Source organism: Magnolia sinica, chromosome 2 (assembly GCF_029962835.1).
Source record: "Magnolia sinica isolate HGM2019 chromosome 2, MsV1, whole genome shotgun sequence".
Lineage (NCBI taxonomy): Eukaryota > Viridiplantae > Streptophyta > Magnoliopsida > Magnoliales > Magnoliaceae > Magnolia > Magnolia sinica.
The window spans coordinates 74846920-74866207 of record NC_080574.1 but is presented as its reverse complement, the minus strand read 5'-3'; positions in this window follow the sequence as shown (position 1 = coordinate 74866207).

Here is a 19288-nt window from a genome sequence, read left to right as displayed (position 1 = left end):
AAATAAGAAAACAATCACTTACAAGCAAGATTTGGAGATGGGTTCGACGAGTGGGCGACTGACGTGTCGAAGAAGAAGATGAAAATAAAAGAGAAAGTGATTTTTCACCTTTATAAAGAGCAAACCCGCAATCCTCAATTGGTCGAGCAGCGTACTCGACCTGTCGAGGGTTCGATTGGTCGAGTACGTGCACAACCCGTTAAAGAACCCAATTTTTTTAAATTTAATTTTGACATTATATTATTAGTATTATATGCATTTAATTAATTATAAACAAGAAACAAACAAATGCATAAATACTTAATTAATAACACACAAATTAATATCATTCTTTAAATTTAAAAATCTATTCCTGTTGAGCGGTTTGGTCAAAATGTAAGCAAGTTGCTTTTCAGTTTGAATATATTTAAGCACAACGCTCTTATCTTCAACAAGTTCTCGAATATAATAGTATCTAATATCAATATGTTTTGTACGAGAATGTTGAATTGAATTTTTTGAAATGTTAATTGTGCTTAAATTATCGCAATACAATGTCATTGTATCTTGCGTAATGCCATAATCGGCTAATATTTTTTCATCCAAATGAGTTGAGTGTAAGCGTTACCAGCTGCTATATATTCAACTTCTATAGTAGAGAGTGATACAGAGTTTTGTTTCTTACTAAGCCATGAAACTAAACAGTTCCCTACATAGAAACATCCACCGCTGGTAGATTTTCTGTCGTCAATATTTCCAACCTAGTCTGCATCAGTACATCTGGCAATTTGGATAGATGTAACATGTGGATAACAAAGTCCAAAATTAGCTGAACTTGCGACATATTTGATTATCCACTTAACAGCAATTAGGAGAGATTCTTTAGGATTTGATTAATAACGGGCACATATTCCAACACTAAATGCAATATCAGATCTACTACTAGTTAAGTATAAGAGCTACCAATCATACTTTGATATAACTGAGAGTCTACACTTTTACCCGATTCATTTTTTGAGAGTTTAAGAGTTCAACTCATTGGAGTATCAAACTTTTTTCCATTCTCAAAATCAAACTTTTTACAAGATTTAAGGAGTATTCGGTTTGTGAGATGAATATACCATCTTCATGTTTCTTAACTTGTAATCCAAGAAAGTAGTTAAGTTCACCAACCATACTAATTTCAAAATCAGATTTCATCAGATATGCAAACTTAATAGATAAGTTAGAGCATGTAGATCCATAAATTATATCATCAACATAGATCTATATTATCAGTATATGATCATTATATTTTTTGACGAATAAGGTTTTATTATGACTAAGTAAAAATTTAGTCAATTTTTTATACCATGCTCTGGGAGCTTGTTTCAAACAATAAAGTGCCTTCTTAAGACGATATATATGATTTAAAGATTTGGGGTCCTCAAAACCCTTAGGTTGTTCAACATAAACCTCTTCATTTAAATCACCGTTTAAAAATGCACTTTTAACATCCATTTGATATATTTTGAATTTTATATAACATGCAATCGAAATAAATAATCTTATAGATTCAAGGCGAGCAATTGGTGCAAAGGTTTCATCTTAATCAATACCTTCTATTTACGTATACCATTGTACAACCAGTTGAGCCTTATTTCTTATAATATTACCTAATTCATCAATTTTATTCTTAAAAATCCATTTGGTTCCAATTATATGTTTATCAGAAGGTCTAGGAACTAAGTGTCAAACATCATTTTTGACAATTGATTTAACTCTTCTTACATAGCCAATATCCAACTTTCATTAGTAAGTGCTTCATTTATACTAGCCGGTTCAATTTGGAAAGTAAAACAGACGTAATTACAAATATTTTCTAATTATTTTCTAATCTGTACACTAGTACTAGGGTTACCAAGTATTAGATCAGCTGGATGGTCTTTGACTAATCTCCGATTACGAGGACATAAAAGCGTTGAGATGTCGAGTGCACAGTAGATCACCTCTATGAGCAGAACCTCCCTTATACAAGCTTCCTCTCTCTCTCTCTCTCTCTCTTTCTCTCTTTCTCTCTCTCTTATAAACCCTTTAGTAAACCCTTGTAAAGCTTTAGGAAACACTCTTGCATTGCCTAGAACAGCCCTAGGTACCCCTATTTATAGTTTAGGTAACTCTCTTTTGCACCTCTTACGAAACTGCCTCAAATTTCCGCAATCCGCACAAGATTCGGATTCAAAATTGTGTAAGCTCGACCGGTTGAGTGGGCCACTCGACCGGTCAAGCACCACGGAAAAAAATAAACCAAACTCGCTGGAGTTTGAGTCGATCCAGTCCTCAACTAGTCGACCACCACCTTCAACCGGTTGAGTGAGGCTCTCAATCGATCGAGCCTGGGGAGAAAACCCCATCAGAAAAATGCCAACCCGACTTGAATTTGGGTTGAGTAAATTCGGGTCTTTCAGGTGGGGTTGGAAATAATTAATCATATATTTGGGTTGGGTTGGGTTGGGTTTAATATAGAGGACTTTGGGTTTGGCATCTTGGGTTGCAATTTGATTTGGGTTTTAGTTGCAAGGTGGGTTCTCTTGTGCTTGGATAGAGGGTTAAATAGATTCCAACCTGGCCCAACTTGAGTTAACCCTCAAACTAGCCCAAGCCATCCAAACTGCACCCTTACCTTAAATTTAGAGCTAGAGAGGGAGATGAGACACTAGTGCTGGAAGAACCGAAATACCGTAGAGCTATTTATAAATCAGGTTTCCTATGTGTACAGACCTAGTAGAGATACTTCTATGTATAAAAAATTACACTTATTAGACAATCCTAGCTAACGAATTTGTGGCCATCAAAGTGACGGCTGAGGAGGAAAAAAAAGAAGTAAAATGATAAAATATGCAGTGGGATAAATAGTAGAAAAAGAGTAACTGATAAGTTTGCCTTATGAATTTTATATTTAAAAACATAAGCCATATCTGTCCTGGTTCTATTTTATGAATAGATTGATTGATACATCACATTGCCATGTGTACTTTAGAGAGATTGCTCTTCCGTCTTATTCGGTGTCATATAATCTCCATGGGCCAAGTTAAATATTTTCTGAAGATGTCACTGGGCGTTAGAAAACCTTTATTATAATTGCCTCTTAAGAAACAATTAATTAAGAACTTCAACCAAATCGTTTGAAAATCACTTCTGAGAATGAAAAACACTTAAAAGCACGCCCACTGCTGTGCTGACGGGTCTAATGTTCGGCTCAGGAATTTCGTGGCCCATCTAATGAGCCGCTTGGATCTCACATGTGAACACGTTTGACAGCGTGTGCTAGCAGGGCTTTTACGAGCAATATGTCTGACTGCCTGCACCTGCCCATCACATCGTCCGCATTGGCAAGTCATTGTTAGGAATCTAATCACTGTAAGTTTTTGGCATATACCCACCATCCATGTAGTGGCCCACCAAAACAACAGTCCCAGTTAGTAAACTGTTTTCCAAGTGTACCTCGAGGAGCAACCTACATATGAAATTCCTCCGGTTTTTCTCCTCCAACGTGGTTCACGTGACTCATTAGCCGGGTACGGGTCCAGAGAGGTCCCTTTAAGGCTTGTCTATGCCGCTATCCTCTTAACTTGGGTTTGGGTCAACCTGCACCGAACTGATCCAACCCAAGTTTGGCTTTGGTTAGGTTGGGCTGTCAAGGTTTTCGGGTTGGTTCAGGTTGCAAAACGACAACCTAACTTTGGGTTGTGCAAATTCGGGTGTAATGAAATAATCACATTCATTTGACTTAGGTTGGGTGGAATATAGAGGACTTTAGGTTGGGGCACCCAACCCAACCTAGGGTAGTCCCCCAGCCCAACCTAGGCGAATTGCGCCTGTGCCTTGAATATAGAGTTGGAGATGGAGATGATACGGTGGAGCTGGAAGAACGGTTGAGCCATCTCTCTATATTTCAGTTGTAAGGTAATTTGTAAATCAGGTCTGCCCATTTGTACAGTATGTGTAAAAAAAATAAAATAAAATAGAATAAAAATAACTTATTAGACAAGCCTGTCTAACTAATTTGTCGCCATCCAAGTGATGGTTGAAAATGAAGAAAGTTAATGGTCAAATATGCAGCCAAATAAATGGTTTGGTAAAAAGTCATTAATAGGATTGCCTCGTGAATTTTATATTTATTGTTGATGCTAAAATTTGGACAACCCTCCACTTAATGCGATGAACCTTTGACGGACCCTGGCACTGCACAAAGGGTGAGCAAAGGAGACCATGGCTTAGCCAAGGGACCCTCCGATGCCTAAGTTGGGCTAGGGAATCTGGGTCTAAGTTGAATGCAGAGAGAGGGTGCGAGATATTGCGTACATGTAGTAATGGAGACCCCTTGTATTTATACCTGTGCATTGGATGATCTACGTCCGTTAATCTCCGCACGATTCGCTCAATTAGTGGGATATTGTGATCATAGAGATTTCGTCCGTAATCAAGAGATTGTATAGCGTATCGTGTCTTAGAGGAGCGTATCCGTGGGTGATATATTCGGTCACATCCCCGTAGGGTAGTTTTCTGGTTCGGTAGTCGGAATACCCGCATTTAGCCTCAGCCTCGGCCTCACCCGGCCCGAGGCCGAGTACTAGTATTCGAGACTGGTAGAATTCCCTTTGCCTCGGCTCTGGACCTCGAACTAAGGTGGCCTTAGCTCTAAGACTTGGACCAAGGCTAGTGCACAGATTGACCTTTTTGTCGAGTGATTAAACGAGGATAGCGGCCAGGAGCCAAGATGGACCGAGAGAGGACTCAGCCCCGCTTATTCGTCGTACACTCTCGAGGTCTCCCCTCTGAGCTCTGAGGTCTGTAGTTGGCTTAAATTGTTGAGTTGGATATTCCCACAACAGAAGCCCCCTACTCTTCTAATCTGAGCTCGGACTTAAAGAGTAAATGCCTAGGGAAACGAGATGACGCCTTCATATCTCTGCTGTTGATTGGGATGATTGGGGCACAGTTAATGCGATTCTCACATCTCCGATCTTGTGTGTGGTGCAACGGCTACATCCCTTTGGTTTCTGTCCTCTCAATAAAGGACACTTGGCGACAGTTACGTTTTACAGACGGCAAGACAAAGGAAACGGTGTCACTTGTGCCAGAGGAGTGAGGAATCACCTGCGTCTTAAATGACATTAAATGCTGAGAAGATTCTGAATCTGAAGCACAAATTCGGACATATTGCACTCTTCCACGTGTCCCTCGGCACCAGTGTCGAGCTGTATTGGCTTCCAGAACGGTTGTTTGCAATGATGGCGCTAAGCAATGAGGTGGCTTTATAAATCCCTCCCTTCCTCGCTCTCATACTTCTCGCCTTCTCATTTTCTCTGCTTCTTCCTTTCGAATCGTTTCTCGCCGAAAATCGCCCTTCATCGAAAATCGCCTTCTGCCAGAGAAAGCGTTTTCATCGCTGGATAGAGGATTCCCAACCATCGGAGGGGAGATTTAGTCCAGTGAAAGGCGTTGGAAGAAATCGCTTGCAACGCTGTGAGTCTTCCAACATTTAACGCATTTTTCCTTTTATGTCGAGCAACTCTGGTGAGATGAGTTCAGCCCGAGGAGTTGGTCAGGGTCTAAACCAGAGGCTTCGACATCGGGATCCAAGGAGTCTGAACGTCCTCTCAAGGGCGTTCCCCTTGGCGCTGCAGCCCCGACCCAGAAAACCACAAGTCAGAGGACGAAAGATCAAGGCAAGAGGCCGAAGAGGACCCTCAGAGATCTAGTTGGTGGATCAAAGACAGATCCCTCGGGAGGAAGATCAAAATCACTAGTTCTTAGGGGCTCGATCCTGGTCGAGTCTCAGATGGCTCAGCTTCGTGTAGATTACTAAATCCCTGACTCGGTTCATACCTGAGCCCCTGCCCCCATAGACCAAGCGGGCTCTCCGGCAGAGGGGGAGATCACCGTTTTTATCTGCACTCTCCAGTGTGGGTTTCAATTTCCCATCCATCCATTCTTGCGAGAGCTGACCGCGCAGTTGAGAATTCCATTGGGCTAGCTAGTCCCAAACTCCTGAAGAACTCTTGCCGCCACTTTCGTCCTCTCACATCGGGCGGGGAACTAGCAGCTCACGCCGAAAGAGTTCCTGTTTTTATATATGGCCAAGTTCGACAGATTGGATAAGGCCTGGTAGTACTTTTCGACTAGGCCTCCATGCATCTCGGGTTTGGTAACCCAACTTCCTTCTTCCAACAAGGATTGGAAGGGGAGGTGGTTTTGGGCCTCAGGAGAATGGGAGGCCTCTACGTCTGAGATGGATAAACTATAAGTTCGGGTCCCCACCAAATTCACCAACCCAGGTTAGGCAATTTTTTCAGTCATATCATGCCCTTGATTCATCCTTTCATGTCCTAACACATTGTTTCTGCTTACAGCTCAGTCGAAGGGAGCCCCTGACCTCTCTCCCTTCCATAAGCAGCAGATCGATCGGGTCCAAGTGATCCCTGTAGATCAGCGTGCCTGGTTTAACCTCATCAACCAAGAGAATTTGGTCTCGTCCAGCTTTTGCAGAGTCCAGTCCACTCTCTTTGCCTTGGGTAAGCAGGGTTAGGACCTTTTTGCTGACTTTCGTCTGCTTCGCAGACCTTTATGGGCTCACCTCTCTTTTTCTTTTTATAGGGTTGGAGGCAAGTGGTTCAAAGAGGAGAAGCCCCTACGCCCTCCGATGGACGTCGTCCTTTCCTCCGAACCAAGGTTGAAGGTGGCGCCGAGGAAGAGGAAGGCATTCAAGGCTAAGGCTGAGGTTGCCCCAGTTGTCGATCCAACTATAGCTCCGGCCCTTGCTTTTGAAGCATGAGCTCTAGAGGATCCTACCTGAGTCGAGCCCATTGCGATTTTGTCACCTTCAGTGGAGGGTCAAGGACCCAAAGTTCTGCCCTCTGCGGTTGTGGGCCCTTCTAGGGCAGGGAAAGAAGTAGTGGAGGAGACTTTCCGCATAGTTGCCCCCGCCCGATCTTCAATCTCCCTTATTGAGGCCGAGCCCTTGGTCGGCCACGCTGATGTCGGGTATGAGAACACACCCGAGGTGGCCGCCTAAGCTTCGGCAGCTAGTGGAGTTAGAGGAGCTTCTGCACCCTCTCCAAAGGGAGGGGCTTCCGCACCCTCTCCAAGGGGAGCTTCTGCACCCTCTCCAAGGGGAGCTTCTGCACCCTCTCCAAGGGGAGGAGCTTTCGCATCCTCTCCATGGGAGGAGCTTCTACACCCTCTTCAAGGGTCCTGCCTCCTGGTTTTCACATGGCTCAGGTGAACCCTTGGGCAGCTAAGCATGTACTAAAGGCACAGATTGCCGACACGCTCTCCCACAGCCATGTCAACTTTGTGAATGAATTTGTGGTTGTATGTTACCAATCGCTGCCAAAGATGGAGGTGAAGGAGAGGTTGAAGGAGATGGAAAGGCTCGAAGCAGAGCAGGCCAAATTTGTAGTCGAGAAGGTAGAACAAGAAGTAGAGCAGGCTAAGTCTAGAGAAGGCAGAGCATGACACATGGTGGGTCGAGCTTGAGAAGTGGCTAGAAGCCTCGGTTGCAGAGTGAGAGGAGTTGAGGAAGGCTATCGTGGAGGGTCGGGCGAGGGAGCTTGTGCTCCAGGGTGAGATCTACTAGCTCCAAGCTTGCATGGACGTAGCTAAACCCCAAGTCATTCATCTCCAAGAATCCGTCAGACTTCTGAAGGTCAATGTTGAGGATGTAGTGGACGATGCTTCGTGACTGGAGAAACAACTCGAGCTGGTGAAACATGAAGCTGCCGAGGGGTCAATTTAGCAGTGGGCTATTCTTGAGGAAGTGGCTGCTACTGTCTAAGAGAGATTGCGGAATGAGCTCAAGGCTAGAGCTACTTCACAGGTTGCCGCGGCTGTAACAGCTTATAAGGAATCGGCCGAGAGGACTAAGGAGTTAGATAAACTGTACGATTTTCGCTATGACATAGGCTATGATGCTTACCTGATCGAGATTAGAAAATTCTATCTGGCTCTCAACCTTGATGCCCTCATGGCCGATAATGCCGAGGATGTCGAACCTGTGGTAGTAGATGAGCCTGAGAGTGCTCCCCCCGTTGTCGAAACTGCCCCAGAGTCTCCTATCGCCGAAGCCACCGCCGACGTTCATACCGCCATGTCAACTTCGTGAATGAATTTGTGGCTGTGCCAAAGATGGATGTGAAGGAGAGGTTGAAGGAGATGGAAAGGCTCGAAGCAGAGTAGGCCAAATTTGTTGTTGAGAAGGCAGAACAAGAAGTAGAGCAGGCTAAGTTGGTAGTAGAGAAGGCAGAGCATGACGCATGGTTGGTCAAGCTTGAGAAGTGGCTAGAAGCCTCAGTTGTAGAGCAAGAGGAGTTGAGGAAGGCTATGGCAGAGGGTCGGGCGAGGGAGCTTGTGCTCCAGGGTGAGATCTACTAGCTCCAAGCTCGAGTGGACGTAGCTAAACCCCAAGTCATTCATCTCCAGGAATCCATCAGACTTCTAAAGGTCAATGTTGAGGATGCAGTGGACGATGCTTCACGACTGGAGAAACAACTCGAGCTGGTGAAGCATGAAGCTGCCGAGGGGTTAATTCAGTAGTGGGCTATTCTTGAGGAAGTGGCTACTGTTGACTAAGAGAGATTGCGAAATGAGCTCAAGGCCAGAGCTACTTCACAGGTTGCCGCGGCTGTAACGGCTTATAAGGAATCGGCTGAGAGGACTAAGGAGTTAGATAAACTGTACGATTTCTGCTATGACACAGGCTATGATGCTTGCCTGATCGAGATTAGAAAATTCTATCCAGCTCTCAACCTTGATGCCCTCACGGCCGATAATGCCGAGGATGTTGAACCTATGGCAGTAGATGAGCCCGAGAGTGCTCCCCCCATTGTCGAAACTGCCCCAGAGGCTCCTATCGCCGAAGCCATCGGTGACATTCATACCGCCATGTCAACTTCGTGAATGAATTTATGGCTGTATGTTACCAGTCGCTACCAAAGATGGAGGTGAAGGAGAGGTTGAAGGAGATGGAAAGGCTCGAAGCAGAGCAGGCCAAATTTGTAGTCGAGAAGGCAAAACAAGAAGTAGAGCGGGCTAAGTTGGTAGTAGAGAAGGCAGAGCATGACGCACGTGTAACACCCCGTGTTTCCAGAACACAAGTACGAGACTTGTTCTGAAAACCTGAGAGTTAACAGATTAGAGATCTAGCGAAAGATTAAAATCAGAGTATGATAGCGTAAGCAAGCATGGATTAATATCATATAAGCTCAATTATTTAGCCCACTCAGCTGGGGGCCTTATTACACTGTTTTTATTTTTAAACAAAAATTATCAATGTATCAAATTAAACATAAGAGCACTACTGCTATTAATTTAAATCGAAACAACCGGCCGCTTCTTGTTGCGGCTCGTCTTCGTAATATCCGTTTTCAGGCTCTATCATCGTACCATCAGGGTCAGTACTATCGTTTTCTCCACCTATACCTGCATACTCTGTACGGTTGGATATTCGATGAATGAGTGGCTAGCTCAGTGTGAATTCCCCTCAAGATTACACACCGTCGCCTAAGCTAAGCATAGTTAAAAACAACAAACATTCAAAATAGTACATGATGCAGTCTTTTTATATGCATGGATGCATGAATGCGCATTAACCTGGGGATGTTTATCCAGTCAGACTTGGGCTCGTCACCCCTGCAATCATCGACCTGGGGATGTATCCAGTCGGACAAATAGGTCGATAGTCGGTGGTCTGGGAGCTAGCAAAATAATCCCTTAATGCTCCCAAGGGAACATGCTACAACATCCAGAATTAGCCACCCGTCATCGCCAATATGCTATGGATGCATGATCAGCCAACCCGTTATTATTCCAATTACAATCGGCCATTTTAAGTTACTCAATGGTCACTACGGGGGGCTCGTCACCCAGCGTAGGCCGACAGCTCGGGCATAGTGTCCCATTACCACCATCCCTGGCTCATGAGATTTCTCCCACCTTAGGATGCTTAATGAAACTCATCGATCAGTGATCAATCAAATTAATTGAGTAGGGAATCTCATGTCCTACATAACCTCCAATCGAGGGTTCATTCGATTCCACACTCCATCATGTTACATCCTAAGTCTGGGTTCACATACACTAGAGGGTTTACCCACTAATAAGTGTAGTGAATATAGGTTCATAATGACTTACAACAATTCATATGAGAATATACTGATATAGCATGACAGGCATATGTTAAGCATAATAACCAAAACAGGTCATGATGTGAACTATAAATTAAAATGAGAGCTATCATGTAGCAACTATCACATGCAATCATATTTCCCATTTATCAATCGTAAATCATATATAAATCATATGAGAGATCACATGCTATGAATTAAAAATTTTAATATTTGATAAAGACTATAACTTAAACCAATTTGGAAATGGAAAGCTTAAGGGGAAAAATCATCACCTTATAATTTGAATCGCCTACCAGTGTTGCTAGGGAGTACGTGTTTCCTTAGAATCAAACCCTATCATGAGTTATAAATTTATACAGTTATGTTCAAGCTTACAAACTATTTAGGGTTAAGGTCTCAACCTAAGGTTTAGATTACCTAGCGGGGTCGAACATTGATACATGTAAGATCCAGGTAACGTTAACCACACTCCACATGGAATATATGTATAGTGATCAAACCAGAGATCATGTGGGCCGCTCAGATTACTAGAGAAGTAGTACCCCATCCAAGTCGGCAGGTGGGATGGAAAACTTCGGCCAACTGGCGTGCACGATTAGGATTTATTTGGTAATAATACCAATAAGAGAGGGGTTTTATAGCAATGGATGAAAAGATAGATATTTATATATTAAAATCAAGAAGTGAGAGCCAGACCTTTTAATGTGGCCGAAATGCAACCGGTTTCAAGTGATCCGCACTAGAACTGGAATCGAAATTTTAAAATAGAAAACTACATGAGGTGATCAAAACAGGAGAATTTAAATCCAACTAAATGGGAGAATGACAAAATTCTAATAATGGTGGGAATTGGAGTTCAGATCTGGGGTTTTACCTGAATCTTTCAGCTTTCTCTTCCTCCCACGTTTCTTCTTTTCTTTCTGTCGTGGCTTATACTGGTGGGACGGGAAGTCTTTTGTAAACATGAGGACCCGTGCATATCCTTCACGTGAAATCTGGGCTGAAATCTTGGCTAGCCTTGGTTTTGGTGATCCTCAGGAGTGTACACATTATGTGTACATGCACCACCAATGTGTGGGGCCTTCAGTGAGGATTAGTGAGATCCATACCGTCTGTCATGTTTTATGGGTCCTATTTAGGCCATCTGACTATGGGTGATGCAAGATCAAAACTCAAGTGGCCCATGCTAATGGGGCACACCCCAAATCTAAACTACATATCGTTATAATGACGATTTTCATGGGCATTGGTGTAGCATGCGAGAGAGTTCCTTTTCCAAATCGGTCCTTCAGTTAGCAGGGTCCACTGAGGGTGGGGATCATCCCATATGGAGTGGTGAGATCTATTGATGCTATTCCTAGTTGGAACGTGATTGATCTATTGATGCTAATCCTAGTTGGAACGTGATTGTTTTAGGAGGAAGAAACGGAGGTAGTTCTTTTTGAATTTGAATACATATTTTGGAAGGATTTCTATCTTGGAGAGTTGAGACTTACTATAGCATTGAGTGGGGTCCACTCTGATGGCATTCCCAGAGATCTAATCCGTTCATTAGTTTTGTAGGGTTGTTTTAGGCCAAGGGCCACAATATGGTGGGAATCCATTGATCAGGTGACCCACACGCGGGGTAGGGAAGTGGGGTGAAACCCGTCATTCCGCTCGGTTTAGTCATTGTAACATCAGCTAGCTTGTGTGGAAAAAATATCAATTTTGTTTGATTAGGTGGGGTCCACTTGTGATGATCTTTCGGAGAATCCATGCCGTTCACCACTATTTGCATGTCGTTATAGCCCACAGCCCCAAGTTTGAGTCAGATCCGCTTTCCAGGTGGGCCACACGATCTATTAATACATTAAATGGTATTTAACGTCAAACCCCATGCACGTAGAAATTTGAATGAATTGATATTTTGTGAGAAGTTCACTTTACTACTTATAGTTGTACGATCCGCTCTGTTCATTGTGTTCCCCATATCCTGCTAGGATTAAGGTCTAAAAATGGGGCAGATCTGTTGATCGGGTGGGCCATACTATGCGATTCAAGCATCAATGGTGGCATGTAATGGCATTCACTATTTACGAATTCGCCATCCATTTCTCAACCGGTATCCGACGCCTGTTATGTCGAAATGTGCCGTCCGAATGTCTTGAAATTTGACGAACATGCATCATTTTTCATGCTCTTTCCTTTGATCCAGTTTGGGTCCCGATCTCCCGAAGATGAATAAAATATTATTTTAATGGCTAATATACTGCAAAATTCCAAAATAATATTTGTACACCTCAAATCAACAAGTTACCAGGCAGTTTGTACTTAGAACCTAAGATCTTCATGATGATCGGTTTACCGTGATGTTCTTGTGGCCCATTTGGCAGATCCAAATATAACCGGGGGTCAGATGACTAGCTAAAAATAAGAGAACTTAATCGTTAACACTCTTACTATGTATGTAGGTGGGTATACGGTCAGTTTCGTAAACGGATAATATGTAAAGCGAGTTTCAGGAGGATTAGGGGTAAAGCATGTGCATCGTCAGATTAGGGTGTCTTATTCACACGTGTAGGTTTCTCAGATTGTAATTCTAATGGTGGGTTAAGCATATTCATATGGTGTGAACAAGGTGAACGGATCAGAATCTTGATCTGATAAGTGTACGGACGGATGTAGGGATCAAGTAGCTAAATTAATGGGATCTAAGGGCTAAAATTTTATGTGTACGGTTGATTTATGATAATTAGACCTGGTATAAAATTTCACATGAAACGGATCATGAGAACCATGTGAATTTGAATTCAAGGTATAGGTTGATGGCATTTTTGTAATTATTGTTAATCTAAGAGTTTAGTGAAATCTAACAGTTCTACTTGGTTCTATGTCTATTTCTAAACAATTCTTACAAAATAACTTACATCTAAATCATTATGGTTAAAGAGTTATTCACCGATTTAGTCGAGGGAAGGTACATGTATCCGACCACATGATCAACGGTCGGATGACTTGATTTATGGATGAAGGTCATTCCCAGTGGTCAGATTCAGGTTTGAGGATAGATGTAAGGTGAGAATAGTTAAATTGGTATCGTACTCATATATATGGTAGACTAAATTTATGGTAACACCCGAGGACTTTCAATACTTGGGTATTGAAAAGTTCGGGGTGTTACAACACGGCCGGTCGAGCTTGAGAAGTGGCTAGAAGCCTCGGATGCAGAGCGAGAGGAGTTGAGGAAGGTTGTGGTGGAGGGTCGGGCAAGGGAACTTGTGCTCCAGGGTGAGATCTACTAGCTCCAAGCTCGCGTGGACGTAGTTAAACCCCAAGTCATTCATCTCCAGGAATCCGTCAGACTTCTAAAGGTCAATGTTGAGGATGTAGTGGACGATGCTTCGCGACTGGAGAAACAACTCGAGCTGGTGAAGCATGAATCTGCCAAGGGGTTAATTCAGCAGTGGGTTATTCTTGAGGAAGTGGCTGTTATTGACTAAGAGAGATTGCGGAATGAGCTCAAGGCCAGAGCTACTTCACAGGTTGCCGCGGCTGTAACGGCTTATAAGGAATCGGCCGAGAGGACTAAGGAGTTAGATAAACTGTACGATTTCGGCTATGACATAGGCTATGACGCTTGCCTAATCGAGATTAGAAAATTCTATCCGGCTCTCAACCTTGATGCCCTCACGGCCGATAATGCCGAGGATGTCGAACCCGTGGCAGTATATGAGCCCAAGAGTGCTCCCCCCATTGTCGAAACTGCCCTAGAGGCTCCTATCGTCAAAGCCACCGCCGACATTCATACGGCCATGTCAACTTCGTGAATGAATTTGTGGCTGTATGTTACCAATCACTGCCAAAGATGGAGGTGAAGGAGAGGTTGAAGGAGATGGAAAGGCTCGAAGCAGAGCAGGCCAAATTTGTAGTCGAGAAGGCAGAACAAGAAGTAGAGTGGGCTAAGTTGGTAGTAGAGAAGGCAGAGCATGACGCACGGTGGGTCGAGCTTGAGAAGTGGCTAGAAGCCTCGGTTGCAGAGCGAGAGGAGTTGAGGAAGGCTATCGCGGAGGGTCAGGCGAGGGAGATTATGCTCCAAGGTGAGATCTACTAGCTCCAAGCCCGCGTGGACGTAGTTAAACCCCAAGTCATTCATCTTCAGGAATCCGTCAGACTTCTGAAGGTCAATGTTGAGGATGTAGTGGACGATGCTTCGCGACTGGAGAAACAACTCGAGCTGGTGAAGCGTGAATCTGCCAAGGGGTTAATTCAGCAGTGGGCTATTCTTGAGGAAGTGGTTGTTGCTGACTAAGAGAGATTGCGGAATGAGCTCAAGGCCAGAGCTACTTCACAGGTTGCCGCGGCTGTAACAGCTCATAAGGAATCGGCCGAGAGGACTAAGGAGTTAGATAAACTGTACGATTTCGGCTATGACACAGGCTATGATACTTGCCTAATCGAGATTAGAAAATTCTATCCGGCTCTCAACCTTGATGCCCTCACAGCCGATAATGCTGAGGATGTTGAACCTGTGGCAGTAGATGAGCCCAAGAGTGCTCCCCCCGTTGTCGAAACTGCCCTAGAGGCTCCTATCACCGAAGCCACCGCCGACGTTCATACCGCCATGTCAACTTCGTGAATGAATTTGTGGCTGTATTTACCAATCGCTGCCAAAGATGGAGGTGAAGGAGAGGTTGAAGGAGATGGAAAGGCTCGAAGCAGAGCAGGCCAAATTTGTAGTCGAGAAGGCAGAACAAGAAGTAGAGTGGGCTAAGTTGGTAGTAGAGAAGGCAGAGCATGACGCACGGTGGGTCGAGCTTGAGAAGTGGCTAGAAGCCTCGGTTGCAGAGCGAGAGGAGTTGAGGAAGGCTATCGTGGAGGGTCGGGTGAGGGAGATTGTGCTCCAGGGTGAGATCTACTAGCTCCAAGCTCGCGTGGACGTAGCTAAACCCCAAGTCATTCATCTCCAGGAATCCGTTAGACTTCTGAAGGTCGATGTTGAGGATGCAGTGGACGATGCTTCGCGAATGGAGAAACAACTCGAGTTGGTGAAGCATGAAGCTACCAAGGGGTTAATTCAGCAGTGGGCTATTCTTGAGGAAGTGGCTGCTGCTGACTAAGAGAGATTGCGGAATGAGCTCAAGGCCAGAGCTACTTCACAGGTTGCCGGGCTGTAATGGCTTATAAGGAATCGGCCGAGAGGACTAAGGAGTTAGATAAACTGTACGATTTCCACTATGACACAGGCTATGATGCTTGCCTGATTGAGATTAGAAAATTCTATCTGGCTCTCAACCTTGATGCCCTCACGGCCGATAATGCCGAGGATGTCGAACCTGTGGCAGTAGATGAGCCCGAGAGTGCTCCCCCTGTTGTCAAAACTGCCTGAGAGGCTCCTATTGCCAAAGCCACCGTCGACGTTTAGCCCCCCAGCTTGGAAGTTGTTCCCTCATAAGTTGGTCCCTTTACTCGGAGGGAGTGAGGTTCATCACATTTTTTTTACAATGTAAATGGTTAATTTTTTGATGATGACTTTTTAGATCAATGATGATTACTGGTTGTATGTGCTGATTGTCATGATGATTCTTAGATGTTAATTATTTAAGGACCAATCCTTGAGGGGCCAATCCCCCCATGAATGGCACGCTTAATCGCTCTCATAGATAAGTGGTTGTGTGACAAGTCGACCCTTTTTTTAGGGAATTAGGTCGTCTTTGGGCTTCTCCCTGGTGTAAGGGGATCCCTATGTAGATTTTCGTGGGTTTGACGTCCCGACCCCTTCTTGAAGGGATCATTCCATCCAGTTAGCCCCTGCTTGTGAGAGGTGACTACTTCTCGTTTGTAGATTGCTTAAGTAGATATGTAGAAATGGAAGGACTTTTATTAGGGGCCTCAAGGGGCTAGTAGCTTTCGACAGTACATTTATCGAGGGCCTTCGATGGCCAGTGGTTTCGAAAGGATAGTAGATCTTTAAATGCTCGACATTCCAAGGATGGGGGAGCTGTCGTGCCTCAAGGTCTTCCAAGTGATAGGAGCTAGGTTAAGTCGACCTGACCACACGATACGGTCCCTCCCAGTTTGGTCCGAGTGTCCCATCCCCTTGTTCGGCCGTATTTTGAAAGACACAGTGGAGGACCAAGTCCCCTGGTCGAAAATGCCTCATTTTGACCCTCGAGTTGTAGAATCGCGCCGCTTGATGATGCCTTGCAGCAGTTTAGAGTCGGGCGATATCTCTGACTTCTTCGAGCAGGTCGAGGCTCATTGTAATGTGCTTTGCATTCTGATTTTCTTGGTAGTTTCTGACCCGAGCGGTCAGGATGCCGATCTCGACTGGGACGACTGTCTCCAAGTCATAAGATAGAGAAAAGGGGGTCTCCCCAGTAGACGTCTGGGCCGTGGTCCGATATGCCCTCAGGACAAATGGAAGCTCCTCAGCCCAGTTACCCTTCGCTTGTTCCAACTTCATCTTCAGATGGTGCTTGATGACCTTGTTTATAGCTTCCACTTGTCTATTGGATTGCAGATGCCGAGGCGATGAATAAGCGTTCGAAATGCCAAGTCCCCTACACTTGCCTCTAAACTTATCATTGTTGAATTGTCTGCCATTGTCAGAAACTATGGTGTACGGGATTCTGAATTAACATATGATATTCTTCTAGATAAAATCGATCACCTTCTGTTCGGTTATCTTAGCCATGGGCTCAGCCTCAGCCCAAGCCCATTTTGTGAAGTAATCAACTGCGACAATAGCAAACTTCACCTGTCCTTTCCCCATGGGTAGAGGTCCAATGATATCGATCCTCTACTGAATGAACGGCCACGACCCACTCGTAGGGGTCATTTCTTCTGCGAGCTGCCTAGGTATTACTGCGAACCTCTAACACTTGTCGCACCTTCGGACATAATCTTTTGAGTCATCTCGGATGGTCGGCCAGAAGTATCCGTGGTGGAGTATCTTCAGAGCTAAGGCTCAGCCACTGGAGTGATTACCACAAATACCCTCGTGGATTTCTCATATCAATTAATCTGCTTCTTCGAGTCGAAGGCATCTGAGGTAGAGCTGTGAGTACCCCTTCTTGTATAGGACCCCGCCCAGGATAACATATCGAGCTGCTCTGATTTTCAGATGACGAGCCTCCAGCTTGTCATGGGGGATCTTACCGGATACAAGGTAGTTGTAGATTGGGTCTATCCAACTTAGTAGAGTCCCAACCGTGTTGACCACTTCTCATTCTACTTGGTTGATGCTCGGGCTCTCTATGAATTCCACGGGAATGATCTGAGGAATCTTTCATTCTGTGGGCAAGGCTAACCTTGCTAGAGAGCATCGGCCCAAGAGTTCTTTGCCCTCAAAATCTGGTTGATGGTACAACTCCAGAACCTTTTGGTTAGTTTTTGAGCTTTAGCTAGATAAGCCACCATTCTAGTTTCCTTGGCTTCGTACTCAGTGGAGATATGGTTCACCACGAGTTAGGAATCACATCGGCTTCTAGGGACTGAACCCCCAGACTTTCCACCAGTTTAAGTCTGGCCAACAGAGCTTCATATTCTACTTCGTTATTGGAGGTTTTGAAATCGAGCCTGATAGCATATTGAATAGTCATAGAGTCGGGCGCTACTAGGACGATTCCTACCCTAGCTCACTTAGCATTGGAAGATCGGTAGACGTAAAGGATCCACCTCTGCTTCGACCCCAGATCTTTAGTAGGAGATGAAACTGGTGGCATCGCCGAGGCTGCTTCTACTTTGGTATCGTCATTCAGGATAGTGAATTTAGCTATAAAGTCAGCCACAGCCTGGCCCTTAATCGCATTCCTTGGATGGTATTGGATGTCGAACTCCCCAAGTTCTATTGCTCATTTAGTTCTAGAGACATCAGGTTTCTGAAGGACTTGCCTAAGGGGGGAGTTGGTTAGGATGACGATGGTGTGTGCTTCGAAGTACAGACAAAGCCTTTGAGCCGAAAAAACTAAGTTGATGCCAAATATTCGATGCTCGAGTATCTGGTCTCTGTGGGCATCATTGCTTTGCTTGTGTAGTAGACAGGATACTATTTATTTCCTACCTCCCTGATGAGTGTCGAGCTAATGGCTGAAGCTGAGACAGCCAAGCACAATAGTAGGGGTTCACCCTCTTCTGGTTTCGACAGCAAGGGAGGCGAACCCAGGTATTACTTCAGCTCCTGGAATGCTTGCTCACATTTAGAGGTCCATTCAGCCTTCTTGTGACCTTTCAGTTGCTAGAAGAAGGGAGACACCTATTGATAGCTCTAGAGATAAACCGTCCGAGCGCCGCCACTCAGCCAGTCAGGCATTGGATTTCCTTTGTTGTTCGAGGGGAGCTCATGTCGAGCAGCACTTTTATCTTCCCAGGATTCACCTCAATGCCTCTCTGACTGACTTGAAACCCGAGGAACTTACTTGAACTAACTCTGGAGACACATTTGGCCGGGTTCAGCTTCATTTGATACTCCGGCAGGATTGAGAACGTCACTCTGAGATCTGTAAGGTGGTCGGATGTTCTGACGCTCTTGACGAGCATGTCATCGACATAAACTTCCATTGTTTACACAATCTGCTTAGCAAACATTTGATTTAACAATCTCTGATATGTTGCCCCAGCGTTCTTCAGGCCAAAAGGCATGACCCGATAATAGTAGAGCCCCTTGTCGGTGACAAAGGTAGTCTTTTTCCTGTCTGGGGGTGCATCGGGATCTGACTGTACCCCGAATAGGCATCTAGGAAGGGGAGGCATTTGTGACCAGCCGTGCTATCGACCATTTGATCGATTTGTGGTAATGGGAAACTATCCTTTAGACAAGCCTTGTTCAGGTCTGAGTAGTCGACACAGACCCTCCACTTCCTGCTCTTTTTTTTTCACCAAGACCACATTGGCGATCCAGTCTGGGTAATGGATTTCTTCAATGAAGTCGATGCTGAGGAGCTTAGAAACTTCATCGGTTATGGATGCATACCTCTCAGCATCGAATGCTCTTCTTTTCTGCTTCACTGGTTTATGATCCGGATCCACATTGAGCCTATGGACCATAACATCGGGAGAGATTCCTGGCATATCTTCGTGCGACCATGCGAATATGTCTCTATGATGTCGTAGGAAAGTTAGCATCTGAGATCTCTACTTGGAATCCAACGATGTTCTGA